Source organism: Macaca thibetana, chromosome 6, assembly GCF_024542745.1.
Source record: "Macaca thibetana thibetana isolate TM-01 chromosome 6, ASM2454274v1, whole genome shotgun sequence".
Lineage (NCBI taxonomy): Eukaryota > Metazoa > Chordata > Mammalia > Primates > Cercopithecidae > Macaca > Macaca thibetana.
Window position 1 is genome coordinate 47,430,675 of NC_065583.1, and position 14,073 is coordinate 47,444,747.

The 14,073-nt window shown below is 43.4% G+C and overlaps 5 protein-coding genes and 1 non-coding gene across 6 annotated transcripts in view; 4 read left to right on the top strand and 2 right to left on the bottom strand.

Annotated features, from left to right (window-relative positions):
- PPP2CA (protein phosphatase 2 catalytic subunit alpha) overlaps positions 1-14,073 on the top strand; it is a 354,454-nt gene that overhangs the window by 279,949 nt on the left and 60,432 nt on the right. The window lies entirely within an intron of this gene.
- The window catches only part of UBE2B (ubiquitin conjugating enzyme E2 B), a 262,616-nt gene that overhangs the window by 146,326 nt on the left and 102,217 nt on the right, over positions 1-14,073 (bottom strand). The window lies entirely within an intron of this gene.
- Positions 1-14,073, top strand: part of CDKL3 (cyclin dependent kinase like 3) — a 160,157-nt gene that overhangs the window by 126,658 nt on the left and 19,426 nt on the right. The window lies entirely within an intron of this gene.
- VDAC1 (voltage dependent anion channel 1) overlaps positions 1-14,073 on the top strand; it is a 394,265-nt gene that overhangs the window by 94,152 nt on the left and 286,040 nt on the right. The window lies entirely within an intron of this gene.
- On the bottom strand, positions 2,250-2,380 carry LOC126957781 (small nucleolar RNA SNORA9). Its single transcript, XR_007726949.1, has one exon. It is a non-coding gene; the product is annotated as a small nucleolar RNA SNORA9 (small nucleolar RNA).
- The window catches only part of SKP1 (S-phase kinase associated protein 1), a 105,881-nt gene continuing 98,805 nt past the window's right edge, over positions 6,998-14,073 (top strand). The window contains exon 1 of the mRNA XM_050792881.1: positions 6,998-7,007. The gene's annotated coding sequence lies outside the window, so the exon portion shown is untranslated. The remainder of the gene's footprint in view (positions 7,008-14,073) is intronic.

A 14,073-nucleotide genomic window follows, 5' to 3' on the forward strand; every position in this document is an offset into this window, starting at 1 on the left:
TGGGATTACAGGTGTGAGCCACCGCCTGACCAACGTTTTTGTTTTTTGTAGAGATGGGATCTCACCATGTTACCCATGCTGGACTCAAACTCCTGGGCTCAAGTGATCATCCTGCCTTGGTTTACCGAAGTGCTGGGGTTACTGCCATTTGTTAACTTCTTATAGCTATGTCATGTTCTAGTGCATTACTATAATACAATTTCTTTATCCAGTCTCTAGTTGATGCACATTTGAGTTGTTTCAATTATTATGATTAAGGCTGCCATGAACTTTTTTGCACAAGTCTTTTTGTGGATCTATGCCTTCATTATCTTTGGAAAAATATTTAGAAGTAGAATTGTGTGGTCAGTCATAGGGAGAATGTATGTTTAAATTTATGGAAAATTACCAAACAGTTCTCTAAGGTGAGATAATTGTTTATACTCTCACCAGCAAAGACTGAGAGTTCCAGTTGTTCCATAGCTTTATAAACATCTGATATTACCACTTTATCCATTCTAGTGGGTGAAGTTTTTTTTTAAATCAAAGTTTTAATTTGCATTTTCCTAATGAACAATGATGTTGAGCACCCTTTCACATGCTTACTGGCCATTCTTATGTCTTTTTTGTTTGTTCAAATACCTTGTACATTTTAAATTGGATTTTTGTTGTTGTTGTTAATTGTTAGTGGTTCCTGATACACTCAGAATACAAGTCTTTTTTTTAATATTTAAATCCACATTTATTAAATATCCCTTGTTTTTCATTCAGGAGATACCAGAAGGGCCCAGGTCCTGCTGCACAGCAAAGCTTCTTATTCTGGAAGTGGAGAACCTGGCACCCAAACCTAGGGCCAGAGGTCTGTCAGACCCACAGCCCAGGCCCAGAACTGGAAATTCCTGACTCCTTCCAGAAGGGCAGCAAGCAAGGTTTCAAACTTGCTCAATTAAGTTGCCTAGACTTGCATTCAAATTCAGCTCCACTCCTCACTAGGTGTGTTAACACAGGCAGCCTTCATCTCTGCACAGGTTCCAAGGAACAGCCTGGCAGTCACTGAAGGTATCTTCTCTCAGGTCAGGTCCCCTCTAGCTCCGGCATCTCGGGATTGCTGCTGTAGAAACACTGAGGGATGGCAGGCACTCTTGTGCCATGTGCTGAGTCAGGGACACAGAGTGGAGCCACTGGTGAGAGGTGGCTGTCAGGAACTGGCAGCTAACAAGGTCGCCTCCCAGTTTCATAGACAAAGACTGCTTGAACATGAGACTCAAGGAGGGACCTCAGCAGGCCTGGGGTGTTCAGCAACTGTTCCTGGCCTGAAAAGACAGAATCAGCTAGAAGCCTCTACCTTTAAGAGAGGTGACCCCACCACCCAAAGGAACACAGGAGCTGTGCTGCTTGTGCTATGCCCAAGCCAGCAACACTTTTCCCATCCCAGTCAATCCTTTAACACACCTAACACCAAGACAATAACTTTAAGGCATCCATCTCCTTCCCACCCAAACTTCCCACCAGCTTCTATATTCCACTCAGGCTGCAGGGTTAGAGAGGCCTGGCATCAAACTCTGATCTCCCGGTTTGTGGCTGGGCAACCCTAGACACATAATTCTGACCTTGGGCTCCTCATCTGTACTGAACTTAAAAACGACCTCATGGTGATACCTCAAAGATTTAAAACAAGAATTAAGAGGGTTGGCACAAAATAGGTGTTCAACAACATTAGCACCTTCCTCTTCCATGAGTTTTTCCTTTAAGATGAGTACACATTGACCTCACCCTCCACTAGCTCCTGGGGCATTCAGCCCCTCTGCAGAACTGAGACTCTGGTTCTCTTTGCTTTGCCTTGTAAATATCCTGTTCCATGAATCTCTCAGGGCAGGACTCTTCCCTGTTATTCCTCTCCACTGTTTCAGCTCCTACACTTACCACCTCTCTTGGCTTCATCCTCAACTTTCATAAGGCTTTTGCTTTAAGTGTGTAATAAAATAAAATTTGTACTGAGTCTGGAGCATAGCAAACACTCAGGATTCCATTCACCTTTCACACCAGAATTGTCCAAAACAACTTCCACAGCGACAGAAATGCCCTCTAATCTGCGCAGTCCAATATGGTAGCCACTGGCCACCTGTGGCTACTGGCCACCTGAAATGTGGCTAGTGTGAAAATGTAATAGAACTCCAAATTTAATTTAATCACGTATGCCAAGTGGCTGCCACATTAGATGGTGCAGATCTATACAAGGCCCAGCACACCAGATCCAGGAGGGAGCAAGTCATTGTCTGAAATTTTTATAACCTTGCTCTGGATAGAAGGGCAAGGTCTCAAACCGTTTCAAAACTGTTCTAGCAAGCACTGAAGGAATGCATAGGGTCACCACAGACCCAAGCATGCTGGAGGCTTGCTACGGGATACAAGTCTTTTGTCACACATATGCACTGCAAATACTATCTCACAATTCGTGGTGTGTCTGTCTATTCATTTTATTAACAATATGTTTTCCTTTAAAGACGTAAACTTATATAAAATAAAATGCAAGGGGGCCCTAACTATTTAGCTTTATCAATTGTAGCAATTAAATATACCCATGTAACCACCCCCCAAAGCAAGATATGAAATAATTACATCACCCCTTATCTTCCTTTCAGCCAGTGCCTCCCATCAAAGGAAACCAGTATCTGACATCTATCACTAAAGGTTAGGGGGTTTTTTTTGTTTTGTTTTTTGTTTTTTGAGATGGAGTTCTGCTCTTGTTGCCCAGGCTAGGGTGCAATAGCACGATCTTGACTCACCGCAAACTCTGCCTCCTGGGTTCAAGCAATTCTCCTGCCTCAACCTCCCCAGTAGCTGGGATTATAGGCGTGTGCCACCACACCTGGATAATTTTGTATTTTTAGTAAAGACGGGGTTTCTCCATGCTGGTCAGGCTGGTCTTGAACTACCAACCTCAGGTGATCTCACCTCGGCTTCCCAAAGTGTTGGGATTATAGGCATTAGCCACCACGCTTGGCCCCATTTACGTATTTACTGTATGTTTCCAGTTAGATAAAGTTCAAATACAAATAAAACTATCCTCTGGGCTCTTTCAAACTCGTGACCTTGGGTGATCTGCCGGCCTTGGCCTCCTAAAGTGCTGGGATTACAGGCGTGAGCCACTGTGCCCGGGCAAAGATATCTTCTAAAAGTCTTAAAGTTTTCCATTTGCATTTAAGTCCATAATACATACGAAATTATTTTTTGTGTTTGGTATGAGGTAAGAGTTTAGTTCCTCTTTTTCTTATGGATTACCAATTGTCCCAGTCTCATTTATTTAAGAGTCTATCCTTTCCCCACTTATTGTCAATACCATTTCTATCATATATTAAATTTCTGTACATATGTGGGTTTTTTTAGGCTCTTTATTCAGTTCTACTGCTCTTTTACCCTTACAGCAATTCAATGGTGTCTTAATTACAACTTTAATATGAATCTTGATGTCTGGTTAGACACATGCTTCTACTTTGTTCTTTTTTCTTTTTTTTTTTTTTTCAGACAGAGTGTTTTTCTGTCGCCCAGGCTGAAGTGCAGTGGCACGATCTCAACTCACTCCAACCTCCACCTCACGGGTTCAAACAATTCTCCCACCTCAGCCTCCCAAGCAGCTGGGACTGCAGGTGCCCACCACCACGCCCAACTAATTTTTGTATTTTTAGTAGAGACGGGGTTTCACCATATTGATCAGGCTGATCTTGAACTCCTGATCTGTTGCGGGAAGTCAGGGACCTCAAATGGAGGGACTGGCTGAAGCCATGGCAGAAGAACATAAATTGTGAAGATTTAATGGACATTTATCACTTCCCCAATCAATACTCTTATAATTTCCTATGCCTGTCTTTACTTGAATCTCTTAATCCCGTCATCTTCGTAAGCTGAGGATGTGTGTCACCTCAGGACCCTGTGATGATTGTGTTAACTGCACAAATTTTTTGTAAAACGTGTGTGTTTGAACAATATGAAATCTGGGCATCCTAAAAAAGAGCAGGATAACAGCAATTTTCAGGGAACAAGGGAGATAACCATAAGGTCTGACTGCCTGTGGGGCCGGACAGAACAGAGTCATATTTCTCTTCTTGCAGAAAGCAAATAGGAGAAATATCACTGAATTCTTTTCCCAGCAAAGAATAACCCTGGGGGCCGGGCGCGGTGGCTCAAGCCTGTAATCCCAGCACTTTGGGAGGCCGAGACGGGTGGATCACGAGGTCAGGAGATCAAGACCATCCTGGCTAACACGGTGAAACGCCGTCTCTACTAAAAAATACAAAAAACTAGGTGGGCGAGGTGGCGGGCGCCTGTAGTCCCAGCTACTTGGGAGGCTGAGGCAGGAGAATGGCGTAAACCCGGGAGGCAGAGCTTGCAGTGAGCTGAGATCCAGCCACTGCACTCCAGCCTGGGCAACAGAGCGAGACTCCGTCTCAAAAAAAAAAAAAAAAAAAGAATAACCCTGGGAAAGGAATGCATTCCCAGGGGGAGGTCTCTAAAATGGCCACTCTGGGATTGTCTGTCTTATGCAGTTGAAGACAAGAGATGAAATACACCCTGGTCTCCTGCAGTGCCCTCAGGCTTGCTAGGATTAGGAAATTCCAGCCTGGCAAATTCTAGTCAGACTGGTAGTCTGCTGTCGAACCCTGTTTCCTGTTAAGATGTTTATCAATGACAATGTGTGCCCAGCGGGATGTGGAACCTCATCAGTAATTCTAATTTTGCCCTGGCCTTGTGATCTTGCTCTGCCATTTGCCTTGTGATCTTTTATTGCCTTTTGAAGCATGTGATCTCTGTGACCCAATCCCTATTCATACACTCTCTCCCCTTCTAAATCCCTAATAAAAGCTTGCTGGTTTTGCAGCTCAAGGTTGCCATCACGGTCCTACCATTATGTGATGGTCCCCCGCAGAGGCCCAGCTGTAAAATTTCTCTCTTTGTATTCTTTCTCTTTATTTCTTAGACCGGCTGACACTTAGGGAAAATAGAAAAGAAAAGAACCTACGTTGAAATATTGGGGGCTGGTTTCCCCGATACTGACCTTGTGATCCATCTGCCTTGGTCTCCCAAAGTGCTGTGATTACAGGTGTGAGTCACCACGCTCAGCTCATATCTTTTCTTTTCTTTTCTTTTCTTTTCTTTTCTTTTCTTTTCTTTTCTTTTCTTTTCTTTGAGACAGAGAGTCTAGCTCTGTAGCCCAGGCTGGAGTGCAGTGGTGAGATCTCAGCTCACTGCACCCTCTGCCTCCTGGGTTCAAGCAATTCTCTTGCCTCAGCATCCCGAGTAGCTGGGATTACAGGCATGCGCCACCACACTCGGCTAATTTTGTATTTTTAGTAGACACGGGGTTTCTCCATGTTGGTCAGACTGGTCTCAAACTCCCAACCTCAGGTGATCCACCTGCGTTGGCCTCCCAAAGTGCTGGGATTACAGGCGTGAGTCACCGCGCCCAGCCCATCTTTCTTAAATAAGACACCAAAAGCAAAAGCAAAAAGGAAAAACTGTTGACCAAATGTAACTGTATGTGGGCCCAGTGGTGCACGTCTATAGTCCTAGCTCCTCCAGTGCCTGAGGTGGGAAGATCGCTTGAGCTCAGGAAGGTCAAGGCTGTAGTGAGCTGAGATCGTGCCTCAGAGCTCCAGCCTGGGGAACAAAGGGAGACTCTATCTCAGAAAGAAAAAAAAAACTATATTAAAATTTAGGACTACTCCTCATACCAGAAGAGTAAAAAAGTGAAAAAGCAAGTCACAACTGGGAACTTAGAGAACTTACGTAACTTACATAATTATACCTCAAACACATGGTGATTTCCTAAAAATCCACAAACAAAAAACACAAGATACCCCAAATAAAAGTGAGCAAAAGATTGATATGTCACAAAAGCAAGAAGGTGAATGGCCAAAAATATGGAAAAAAAAAAAAAAGCCTCAGCTTTATTAGTAAGCAGGGAAATGGAAATTAAAACCACAGATTCTAGTTTTCATTCTCACCCAGTTGGCGAAAGTTCATTGTCAACACCAAGTGTTGGTGAGGACGTGGAGCAATGGAAATGTTCACACTCCGCTGGTGGGAGTGTAAATTGGGAAGACAACCTGGCATTATCTAGTACATTGTAGATGGGCACACCCCGTGACCAGCTATTCCTCTCCTTGGTTTTTATTCTGGAGAAAGTCCTGCACGTGGACTTCAGAAGGCATGTAAGGATGCTCCCAGCAGTGTTGTTTGTTACAGCAAAATCTGGAAATAGTCCAAAAGTCTATCAACAACAGACTGGATAAATAAACTGTCATATATTATTAATATATATACACACAGACACGAACATGAATGAACTATATACATCAACATGAATAAATCGCAAACATTTTTCTTAAGAAGAGCAAGTCATATTATGGTTCCACATATGTAAGTTAAACACATACAAAGCTAAATATATTTTAAAATATACAATGTATGTTTTGATTATAAAGAAAGTCAAGGAATAATAAATACAAAATTCAGCACAGCATACCTGTCTGTTGGGGATGTGATCAGAGAGAGCATACCTGGAGCCTCAGTGTTACTGGTAATGTCATGATTTTTGAGTCAAGAGTGCAAGGGAAGGCTGGGCGTGGTGGCTCATGCCTGTAATCCCAGCACTTTGTGAGGCCAAGAAAGGTGGATCATTTGAGGTCAGGAGTTCCAGACCAGCCTGGCCAACATGGCTAAATCCAGTCTCTACTAAAAATACAAAAATTATGCATGGTGGCACGCACCTGTAGTCCCAGCTACTCAGGAGGCTGAAGCATGAGAATCACTTGAACCCGCGAGGCAGAGGTTGCAGTGAGCTGAGATTGTTCCACTGCAGTCCAGCCTGGGCAACAGAGAAAGACTCCATCTCAAAAAAAAAAAAAAAAAGTGCAAGGGAACTTGTTTCATTATTAGTCTTTAAATATGTTAATTGTATTTTTGTCAATATTATTTTTCACAATAGTATCTTAACAAAAACAAATCTTACAAGCTACAGGGTTGTGGGGCAGGCAGTGGGAAGAGATGGGCATAGTAGTCAATACAAGAAATGCAAGAATCTTCTAACTCATTCCTCTAGGTGATTAGTAACCTTCTGTTTCACTTTTTAATTTAAAATTTTAGTTGTGTATTTTTTCTTATGAAATATTTCATAAATACAGAAAGATATAGAGGATAATATAATCACTTATGTGTCTATGACCCAATTTAAGGTGTAAGGCTTGGCCAAGTGCAGTGGCTCACACCTGAAATCCCAGCACTTTGGGAAGCCTGAGATGGGAGGATCACTTGAGGTCAGGAGTTCGAGACCAGCCTGGGCAACATGGTGAAACCTGGTCATTACTAAAAATACAAAAATTATCCAGTTTTGGTGGGCCACTGTGCGACCCAGCTATTTCAGGGGCTGAGGGTGCTTGGGCCCAGGAGTTGGAGGTTACAGTGAGCTATGATCACACCCTGCACTCCAGCCTACGCCACAAGATGGAGACTCTGTCATAAAACAACAACAATAACAAAAAGGTCTAAGACTTTACAAAAATAGTGGAAGCCCTTTGTGTAACCCTCCCCCATGGTATTCCCCTTCCTGCATCCCTAGTAACCACATTTCTGAAATTGGTACCACTCCTTTCTATGTTGGTCTTCCTACTTTTACCGACATATGCATGTACCCTTAAAGGTTCGTATTGTATTGTTAGGCATGTTTGGCATTATATATATATATGAAATTATGGCATCATTTGGTACCTATTCTTCTGCAACTCTTTTTTCCAATGTTATTTTTAAATTTTTACTTAGAGACAGGGTCTCACTTTGTCACCCAGGCTGGAGTGCAGTGGCCTGCTCACAGCTCATTGTGGCCTGTAACTTCTAGGCTCAAACGATCCTCCTCCAGAGCAGCTGGGACTATAGGCAAATGCTACTATGTCCAGATAATGCGTGGATAATTTTTCTTTACTTTCTTTCTTTCTTTCTTCACAACACAAGACCGGGTCTTGTGTTGCCTAGCCTGGTCTCAAACTCCTGGGCTCAAGCCATCCTCTTGCCTGGGCTTCCCAAAATTGCTGGAATTATAGGTGTGAGCCACCACGCCCCACCCTCCATATTTTTCTTAATGTTTGTCCATGTTGATGTGGTAGGATTCTTTATATCCAGTTTTAATTTATGTTTCCAGTCCTCCAAAATTTTACAAACTTTTTGTTATGGGAAATTTCAAACATATACAAGAGTAAACAGAATCTCATAATAAGATTCTCATAATTCCTCCTGTTACTCATCACCGAGCTTTAACAATTAATATAACATGTGGTCAATTTTGTTTCACCTATTCCCTCACTCATTTCCCACCCTCTTGTATTATTTTGAAGCAAATCCCAGACATCGTATAATTCTTTCCTAAATATTTCAATACGTGTTTCTAAAAGCTTAGGGTTCTTTCTATAAAGATATAATCACTTATCACACCTACAAATAATTAACAGTTTCTTTTTTTGAGACAAAGTCTCGCTCTGTGGCCCAGGCTGGAGTACAGTATCGTCATCTCGGCTCACTGCAACTTCCACCTCCTGGGTTCAAGAGATTCTCTTGCCTCAGCCTCCGGAGTAGCTGGCATTCCAGACGTCTGCCACCATGCCTGGCTAATTTTTTGTATTTTCAGTAGAGATGGGGTTTCGCCATGTTGGCCAGGCTGGTCTCAAACTCCTGACCTCAAGTGATCTGCCCGCCTTGGCCTCTGAAAGTGCTGGTATTACAGGCGTGAGTCACTGTGCCCAGTCAATTAACAGTTTCTTTTCTTTTCTTTTTTTTTTTTGAGACAGAGTCTCACCCTGTCGCCCAGGCTGGAGTGCCATGGCACGATCTTGGCTCACTGCAGCTGGGTTCAAACGATTCTCCTGGGTTCAAATGCCTCTGGGTTCAAATGATTCTCCTGCGTAAGCCTCCCAAGTAGCTGGGATTACAGGCGCCTGCCACCATGCCCAGTTAGTTTTTGTATTTTTAGAAGAGACAGGGTTTTACCATGTTGGCCAGGCTGATCTCGAACTCCTGGCCTCATGATCCACCCACCTCGGCCTCCCAAAGTGCTGGGAATACAGGTGTGAGCCACCGTGTCCAGCCAACAGTTTCTTTTTCTTTTTCCTTTTCTTTTCTTTTCTTTTCTTTTTTCTTCTTGTTTTTTTGAGATAGAGTCTCGCTCTGTCGCCCAGACTGAAGTACAGTGGCAGAATCTCGGCTCACTGCAACCTCCACCTCTCAGGTTGAGTAGCTGGGATAACAGGCGAGCGCCACCACACCTGACTAATTTTTGTATTTTTAGTAGAGACAGGGTTTCACCATCTTGGCCAGGCTGGTCTTGAGCTCCTGACCTCATGATCCACCCACCTCAGCCTCCCAAAGTGCTGGGATTACAGGCGTGAGCCACTGCACCCGGTCAACAGTTTCTTAATATCATCAAATATCCAGTGTTGAAATTCCCAAATTTATCATGTGTCATTTTTCACATTCTGTTTGAATCAAGTGTTTATTTTTGTTTTGTTATTGTTGTGGATTTTTTTTTTTTTTTTTTTTTTTTTTTTTTTGGAGACAGAGTCTCATTTTGTCACCCAGGCTAGAGTGCAGTGGCACAGTCTCAGTTCACCGAAACCTTCGCCTCCTGGGATCAAGTGATTCTTGTGCCTCAGCCTCCCAAGTAGCTGGGACTACAGGCGCACACTACCATGCCCAGCTAATTTTTTGTGTTTTAGTAGAGATGGGGTTTCCCCATGTTGCCCAGCCTGGTCTAGAACTCCTGACCTCAGCAATCTGCCTATCTCAGCCTCCCAAAGTGCTGGGATTATAGATGTGAGCCACTGTGCCTGGCCAAGTCTTTGTTTTATTTGTTTTATTTATTTATTTTTTTAACTTGCTGATATGCTACCCCGTGCTGAAGATCTCACCCTGAGTGAAGGGCAGTTTTCTCACTCCATTGATGGGTTAAGAATATAGACTTCTTCAGGTGGCTTGTGGGACCCTAGAGCATTTTCCACAGATACCTGGTTTGTACATCACTGATTTATTTATTTATTTATTTATTTATTTATTTTGAGGCAGAGTTTCCCTCCTGTCACCTAGGCTAGAGTGCAATGGCACGATCTCGGCTCACTGCAACCTCTGCCTCCTGGGTTCAAGCGATTCTCCTCCCTCAGCCTCCCAAGTAGCTGGGATTACAGGCACCTGCCACCATGCCCAGATAATTTTTGTATTTTTAGTAGAGACAGGGTTTCACCATGTTGGCCAGGCTGATCTCAAACTCCTGACCTCAGGTGATCCCCAGACCTTAGCCTCCCAAAGTGCTGGGATTACAGGCGTGAGCCACTGTGCCCAGCCTCATCACTGATATTTATTAACTCTTTAATGTTGTTGATTTTTATGCTTCCTGTGGTCCTTGTGTAAAGAGCTCCTTTAAAGTCTTTCTTCTTAACATCTCATTAGATGGTTAGGCAGTTACTCAGTATTTACCGTATTGAGTAAAATAAATAATACTTGTTTATTAATAATTCATGCTAAGCAACTACTGATTTCCATAATCTCACCATCCTTGCTCTTCCTTAAAAGTGAAGGGTGTGGGGTGAGATGAAGGAATGAGGAAATAACCAAATAAGACAATGTTGGAGTAAGTAGACTGTGACCTGAATGGTACTGTACAGTGCTGACAGCTTCTTAGCCTAGTCTTACATTCAGGCTCTCATCCATCATTTAGGCTGCTGCAGCGTGGCGTTAGACAATGCATGTCTAATGCATGCAGTCTTGCCAGTTGCTCTCAGTATTGTTGGCACAGTGGTGTTTCAATGACAATTTCATTATTTTCCTTTTTTTTTTTGAGATAGTCTCGCTCTGTCACCAGGCTGGAGTACAATGGCATGATCTCGGCTCACTGCAACCTCTGCCTCCTGGGTTCAAGCAATTCTCATGCCTCCGCCTCCCGAGTAGCTGGGATTACAGGCATGCGCCACCACACCCAGTTAATTTTTTTGTATTTTTAGTAGAGATGGGGTTTCACCATATTGGCCAGGATGGTCTCGATCTCCTGACCTCATCATCTGCCTACCTTGGCCTCCCAAAGTGCTGAGATTACCAGCATCAGCATAAGCCACCGTGCCTGGCCTATTTTCCTCTTTTTAGTAAGAATAAAAATGAGTAGAATTGGAAAAAAAAAATGAGGCTGCTGATGCTAGTGATTGGAAGCACTGCTCTCATCACAAGTGTGCTGAAAGAAGACAAAGACAAGCTCCTCAGAGGACCAAGAGCAATGAATCTTTAGCCTCATCTGAACTCTTAGTCACGTGCCAGCTGACATATATTCCGTTGTTAAGAATAAAAAGAGGCTTATGCCTGTAGTCCCAGCATTTTGGAGGGCTGAGGCGGGCAGATCACTTGAGCCCAGGAGTTCAAGACCAGGCTGGGCAACATGGCAAAACCCCATCTCTACTAAAACTATAACAGATTAGCTGGGCATGGTGATGTGCACCTGTAGTCCCAGCTACCTAGGAGGCTGAGGTGGAAGGATGACTTGAGCCCAAGGAGGTTAAAGCTGCATGGAGCTGTGATGACACCACTGCACTCCAACCTGAGCAACAGAGCAAGACCCTGTCTCAAAAAAAAAAAAAAAAAAAAAAAGAAAAAGAAAATCTACAAATGCTAAAAATACATTGTTCAATGCTGTGACTAAAATGTGAAATACAATTGGGCATTTTATAATATTTTTAGCTTTCTGGGAATGAACTGCCCTTAACACATTTAAGCCTATTGTTTGACTTGCATACGTTTGTCTATTCAATATGTTTCAGAAACACATTATGTTCAAAAACATGGAAGGGCCCATATGTGAGTAAAGCTTCCTCTCTCACAGTTACCCACAGAATTACAACTCTAGAGATAGAGTGAGGAAACCAGCCTAGGCCTATCACAAGGTCGTCATGCTCAGCCAGCCTGGAGAGAAGGACGGAGAAGAAAGGGGATGAATACCTTGCCCAGGAGAACAAGCCACTTTTTCTCCAGCAGCCCAGGGCAGTCATTTCATGAGAGGCCAACCTGAGGACATGTGCCCTGTTCACATGGTCAAAATATGCTGTCCAGCTGCTCTGTTTCCTCATGTGGTAGGCGCCACAGGTGTCATCTTTTGGTATTTGGGTGAGGCAGGAGCCTGAACAGCCTCATTTGAAGTATTGATGACATGCAGAACCTGGCAGTGACTTAAAGTGTCATTTAGTACAAGACAGAGGACCCCTTCAGCAGTTAGGATTGGAAGCCCAAGGGGGCTGTTTACCTCATGGCCTTGAGCATCTACAGACAGGATCAGAGGATGCAGTACGGGCATGCAGCCTTCACCATCTGCTCTGCCTTGAATTACAAGTATACCAAGAATGCTCATCACAACTACCTCATTGGGAAAAGGAGGCTAGAAGTGATTTATAGCCCTATGCAATATTTTAGGTCCAACACTTTTTGTATTTATTTTGGCAAAAGCTTTGGGAGCAGAGGAAGTCGTAGTACAATGGTATCACTTGACTCTGACATCGCCAATATTACTTTTCCCTGGATAGTACACTAAGCTCAGCTATGTTAAATTATATTTCACTGTATTTACCCCCTGCTTAATGTAAGGAAATGGTCCTGGGCCTAAAATCTAGCTTACACTTTGAGATTCTTCTATAAAAGAGAACCTCAGAGGAACAGAAACCTATATGATGATTATGAGCCTCAACTTCATTCAACAAACATTGGTGAATTGTATTTGAATTGCTCTGTTTGCTAACTAGAAGGTGAACAGTTACAAAGCAGAGAACCAAGTTTTCTTCATCTTTCATTCCCCCATGGAACTTATGGCACTTAGCACATAGCAGGGATTCAGAGCAGAGCAGAGAAGCAGAGCCTAGAGAAGATGTGTATCACAGTACAAGGCAGAAGGTAGTTAGGGCTGAGAAAGAGACTATGCATGAGCTGTGGGATCCCAGAAGAGGAGAGAGATGACTTCCAGCTGGAGGAACTAGAAAGGCTTCACAGGGTGGTATCAACTAAACCAGGTCTTAACAGATTGAAATGTAGAGGATAAGAGTTATCATATATTGAACTGTGCCAGGCATTGTGCTAAGCATTTGACATGCCTAATCCAACTGAATTCTCCCAGCAACTCCATGAGAAATATACCCTTATCCCATTTTATTTAGTTATTTTTCCATAAATTTAATAAATTAGAGATGGGTGGTCTTGCTATGTTGCCCAGGCTGGTCTTGAGCTCTGGGGCTCAAGCAGTCCTCCTGCCTCAGCCTCCCAAAGTGCTGGGATTACAGACATGAGCCAATGTGCTCAACCTCACCATCCTATTTTAGAGCTGAAGAAACTTGTGGCTCAGGCAAATTAAGTGATTTTATCAAAGTCACACAGCTGGTAAGTGACAGAGCCAGGATTCTACCCAGTCTGAAATAAAGGGTAGTTCCTTTTTTTTTTGAGACAGAGTTTCGCTCTTGTTGCCCAGGCTGGAGTGCAATGGCACAATCTCGGCTCACTGCAACCTCTGCCTCCTGGGTTCAAGCAATTCTCCTGCCTCAGCCTGCCGAGTAGCTGAGATTATAGGCATGCGCCACCATGCCTGTGTGCTAATTTTGTATTTTTAGTAGAGACAGGGTTTCTCCATAATGATCAGGCTGGACTCAAACTCCCGACCTCAGGTGATCCATCTGCCTCGGCTCCCAAAGTGTTGGGATTACAGGCATGAGCCACCACGCCCGGCCTAGGGTAGCTCTTAAATACTGCGCTATACTGACCCTAGTTCTGTAAATACATTCAGTGGTTCAGTGTTTGGAAAAATATGGACTATGTTCTAAAAGCATTTACTAGTGATATGGCTGGAGGATGGAGGATGTGGAGGGTGGAGAGCAGAGGGAAAAAAAGTTGTTTGGTAAGTCAGGGACAGGTCACAGAGAACTTTGAATGCTATGCTAAGGAACAGGGATTTTTGGAAGGTGATGGAAACATTAAATGCCTATTAGTGAAGTGGCAGGACTAGATATGTACTTTAGGAAGACAACTCAGTATGACGGG